Source organism: Gekko japonicus, unplaced genomic scaffold (assembly GCF_001447785.1).
Source record: "Gekko japonicus isolate JY-2015 unplaced genomic scaffold, Gekko_japonicus_V1.1 scaffold400, whole genome shotgun sequence".
Taxonomy (NCBI): domain Eukaryota; kingdom Metazoa; phylum Chordata; class Lepidosauria; order Squamata; family Gekkonidae; genus Gekko; species Gekko japonicus.
Genome location: NW_015165246.1, coordinates 1151384 through 1156757, shown reverse-complemented (window position 1 = coordinate 1156757; position 5374 = coordinate 1151384).

The window sequence follows — 5374 nt, the reverse complement described above, 5'->3', positions numbered from 1 at the left end:
CCCCCCGCCCCCCCCCGGCTATATACCATCTGTGGGGGGGGGGGTTAGGGCTCAGGAGGCCAGGTAGAAACATCTGTCAACATCTATTATCAATGCCTATTGGGAATGTTTGGGTTGTGTTAGGGCTGTGGTCGCCCTCTCTGAGACTCTGAGATTCCGGAATGAATGTAGTTTTGAGCACCTTAATGTTTAAATGGGTTTTAAATTGTATATGATGTTTTAATTGTACTATAGTATTGATGTTTTATTAGCAAGTTTTTTTCTTGCCTTGTAAGCCGCCCTGAGCCCCACGGGGAAGGGCGGGGTATAAATTTAATAATAAATAAATAAATAAATAATAAATTTGAACTGTGTGTGAAAGATCGTTTTGGAGGAAAACTTGGCCTTACTGTAGTGCTGGGTACTGACCCTCGTAACTGTCTGGGTGTTGTTTTTCACATGCACTTGAGTCAGCCGATGACTGAGGGGAGATGTAATGGGTGGAAGACATATAGTTGTCTGGTTGAGAGGCCTCCATGTTCTGAGCAGCCCATTTGTCCTCGACCCTAGGCTGCAGGACATCGTCCACAGACACACCGAACACTCAAGGAAAGTCACTGATTTGGATTTTGGGGTCAAGAGGGAGACCAGTTTCACACAAGAGCTGCGCCGCGGTCGTGCCTCCCTTTGCCCCGCTTCTATTGGTCAATTTCCCACTCAAAGCCACGTGGCTGCATTTTGACCCGTGGCTTCGCCTGATTTTCCCTGTGGTTTCATGATCCTGTTTTTTGAGGATCATGAAACCGCGGGGAAAATCAGGCGAAGCCGCGGGTCAAAATGCAGCCACACGGCTTTGAGTGGGAAATTGACCAATAGAAGTGGGGCAAAGGGAGGTGCGACCGCGGCGTAGTTCTTGTGTGAAATCGGTCTCTGAGAACTGAAACATAACCAGGCACAGTGTTGGAGGACAACTTATTCAGCCAGAGCCAGTTTGGTGCAGTGGATAAGTGTGTGGACTCCAATCTGGGAGAGCCGGATTTGATTCCCCACTCCTCCACTTGCAGCTGCTGGATGACCTTGGGCAAGCCATAGTTCTGTCAGAGCTATTCTTGAAAAAGAGCCGTTTCTGTCAGAGCTCTCTCAGCCCCACCTACCTCACCGGGTGCCTGTTGTGGGGAGCGGAGGGAAAAGAGTTTGTAAGCCGCTCTGAGACTCCCTTGGGTAGTGAAGGGCGGGGTATAAGTCCAATCTCTTCCTCTTCTTCATCTTCATATTTAAAATGCTGCTGATTTAGGATGACCACTGTTGCTATGCTGCTTTGCTATAGTAAAGATTTCTACCTGAAAGAATTTTGGTATGTCTCTTTCATCCTCAGGCAAGTGCTACAGGATAGGAAAGGCGATTAAATCAAATATACATAGATAAAAAGTGTAAATAGCTCTTTAAACATAATGCAATCTTTAAGAATTAGTGAGAGAATAAAAGGCCATGCTCAGCCTGCCTACAGACAGTGCAGTTGAGCTGGACTGTCAGCAGGTGGAGGCAGAGCGGAAGAAGAGGGCAGCAGAAAAAGAGAAGCCGGAAGGGAAGGAAAAGGCTGTGTGTGTGGGGGGGGAATGAGAGGAAAACGCCAGCTGGAGGAGGAGCCTGAAGAATGTTAGTTGTGGGGGGGGGGGCGGTGGAATATTCCAAGGGGCAGAAGCGGGGCTTCCAGTTCCAGGGGATTAAAAAAAAGAGAAATCCAGAGGGGGGGGGGGAACTACTGGCTTCAGAAGTGATGCCATTGTCTTCCATAGACACAACACCCAAGGAAGAGCCTGACCAAAGATATGACTTTGGAACAGAGGAAGACAATTAACAGGAACGCATACATGCATTACAAGTATCCAGACAAATTGCCATACTGTTCTTTTAATAGTGAATTTCTTAATGAACGTTTGCACATCTTGAGTCTTGTCATCGTTTGGTCTATGCCTAGTAAATAGCAAGCGACCCAAGTATAAATCTGGATGCGTAACTTGGATCCAAGCGTCCTTGAGGCTTCTTTTGCGTGAGGGCAGTTTTGCATGTCTTTTGTTGCCTCACACAACACCACAACCACATGCAAAGCCACATGGACAAACTGCCCCAGACCATACAAATATGTATTCTACATTCATCATCTTTGGAGGGAAGGACCGTACTCCTCTCTCTAAAGCAAAAGCTAGCCACTTAATCAGGCATGCATAATGCCGGAGTTCTTCAGAAGGTGAGGGACCATCTTTTCCTACAACTTGGTCTGGAGAGAGTTTAGCCGTGACCAATGTTCCCTCTAAGCTGTGGAGTCTTGTGAGCAAAAATTCAACTTTGTGAGCTACTAGTATTAACGTTGTGAGCGAGCAATTTGGCTCCTGCATAAATCAGTTTGCTCTGGAGCCATCCTTCCTGAGCGAAGAGGAAAATGTGTGAGCCGGAGGCTAAAAAATTATGAGCTAGCTCACACTAACTCAGCTTAGAGGGAACACTGGCCGTGACTCTGAAACAGAGTTAGAACCTGTGGAATTGATCTCCTCTTCCAAACGAGTGGAAGACACTGGAATGCCTTTGTAGTGTCTACCACCAGTAACCAACACTTATGCTGAATGGGATGGTGCAATGTGTGTGCATGTGCGTGTGTGTGTGTGGGGGTGACAGTGAACTTTGTGGTGTGCTGAAGCCAGTGCTGGCAGTGTTGGTGGTAAAGTGGTGGTGGAAGGTGTGGAGTGAATGTTGGTGGCCAAGTGCAGACAGGTGGCGGCACTGAGGGTAAAATAGATGGTACCACAAATTGGTGGCAAAGTGATACCTTGGGACTTAGCACCCAGGGTGGAGTCAATACAGAAGTAGTTAGTGCACACGATATGCTACCAGCTTGAAAGGCTGCTGTGGACAGATCAGAACAAAGTTGGAGTCCAGCCAGGCACCTTTAAGACCAAAAGTTTTATTCTGGGCATAAGCTTTCGCGTGCACACACTCACTGCTATAGTGTACCTAATGACACTATTAAAAACCGAAGTTGGAGTCCAGTCAGGCACCTTGAAGACCAACGAAGTTTAAATCTGGGTATGAGTTTTCGGGTGCATGCATGCTTCTCCAGATAGTGCACATGCACACGAAAGCTTCTACCCAGAATGAAACTTCGTTGGTCTTAAAGGGGCCTGGCTGGACTCAAACTTTGTTCTGCTGCTTCAGACCCACACGGCCCTGCTCCACTTGAATCTGTGGACAGATCTGTTAAGATTGGAGTCCAGGAGGACCTCAGAGGCCAGCAAGAGTTCCAGGGCAGGGGGCCTTCAAGGCTGCCTTCGTCAGACATGAGGAAGGAGGGAGATTCGACTCTTGGAAGTCCCCTCTGCCCTGGAACTCCTGCTGGCCTCCGAGGTCCTCCTGGACTCCAACCTAACTCTTCCGCTGCAGGCCAACTCAGCTCCCCTCTGGAAATGTGGACAGACCAGTATCCTTGGAGCAGTGCAAGGGACACACAAAGGGTTGGAGTGGGATGGAGATCTGGAACAGGAGAGCCCAGAACCCGTATTCCAATCAGGATCTGGGAACCACAGGTTCGACTCACCATGCTGCCAAGGAAGCTTGCCAGGTGACTTTGGGCCAGTCAGACACCCTCAGCCCAGCCTACGTTACAGGGATAATAATAGTCATCGATGTAGTAGTAGCATGGTATTGAGTGTAGAATAGTAGTAGTAGTATGGTATTGAGTGTAGAATAGCCAAGAATCACAGAATCAGAGTTGGAAGGTAAAGTAAAGGTAAAGGTTCCCTTGCTCGAAAGCCAGTCGAATCCGACTCTAGGGTCATCTCCGTTTCAAAGCCGAAGAGCCAGCGCTGTCTGAAGACGTTTCTATGGTCATGTGGCCGGCATGACTAAACACCAAGGCGCACGGAACGCTGTTCCCTTCCCACCAAAGTGGTACCAGTTTATCTGCTTGCAAGTTCTTGCTTTCAAACCGCTACGTTGACAGGAGCTGGAACTAGAGACGGGAGCTCACTCCATCATGCGGCACCCGGGTCTCGAACTGCTGAACTACTGACTGTCAGCAAGCTGCCATAAAGTGGTGTGTTCTTTTCTGTATATTACAGTGTGCCCTGTCCATCCCCCCCTGTATTCTCCTGTGTAGGTGTTTACTGTCTTTTGCTTGCTACATCTGCGGAACTGCTCAAGGTCAACCAGCTGGAGGTGGGATGGAGTTATGGCGTTGCTTCACGTATTATGTATCTCATGCCTGAGAACTGAACTTGTGTTTATGTTGTAGAACCGTTGTGTTCCCAAGGAATTGGGCGCTAGTTTTATCTGCCTTCCCGCCAGCGGGAATTGGACTCATTGGTCCTAACCTGGTTCAAGTTCCTTTATTATGTTTCCCTATGAGGCTTGTAGTCATTCCTAACAATTTTTGTGTTCCTGATCTAACCATTGCTTTATAATAAATTTAACTTCGTGCTTCAAACACAGATTTATTTCGAATGCATGGGGAATCGGACATTTTGTTAGGAATCCCCTTTTTCTTCATCACCCCGAGTCTGAGAGATCATGAGCGGGGTCGAGGAGAACATACCAACAACGGAGGGGTCCACCCCGGTCACCTCCAGTCCCCCTACCACCACAGCTGCGTCAGCACCGGTATCGGTACCAGCGACGGGAGCGGTGGAGGGAGCTGTGCCGAAATCTGTACCGGTCCCGTGGCCACCTCCGACCCCTTCCAGATGGGGCAAAGGAACTGTACCCGCCTGGGACGACTGGACTATGTTTGACTCGCGGAGCACACGAGAAACTTTTTCGCACCGCAGGAGCGGGCTCCGCGAGAGCATGTACGACCAAGGGTTGTACCGAGGGAGGAGCATGGGCTTCCCTGGTGACTGGCCCGGAGTGGAAGAAGACCTCTTGGGCATAGACCGACCCATCGAGGGAGAGAGCCGACCGGCAATAGATGTCTTCGATGCGTTGCCGGGAATGATAGACCTCCGTATCGCAGAAGCGGCGGCGGCACAAGCTTTCCAGCAGCCACTGCAACCACCGTTGATTCCACAACAAGCGCCACCCCAACTGGGCCAAGGACCCATTCTGATGGGACCGTGGGCACGGCCGAAAGACCTGTTGGAGGCTACATTTGACGGAAACCCTGATGATCTCGCTTTCTTCATGGAGAGGGTGCAGAAATTTGCAGCTCAGCATGGTCACTTGTTCCCGGATGACAGTGGCCGGATTGATGTGATAGCCGCGAGACTGAAAGGGGCGGCAGCAACCTGGTATGTGGGGTTGCACAACAGCCGGGGCCCAGAACTTTTCAATTTACGGGCTTTCATGTGGGTGCTAAGAACCCGCTTTGAAGACGTGAATGCGGACCAGAGAGCCGCCTTCAGACATT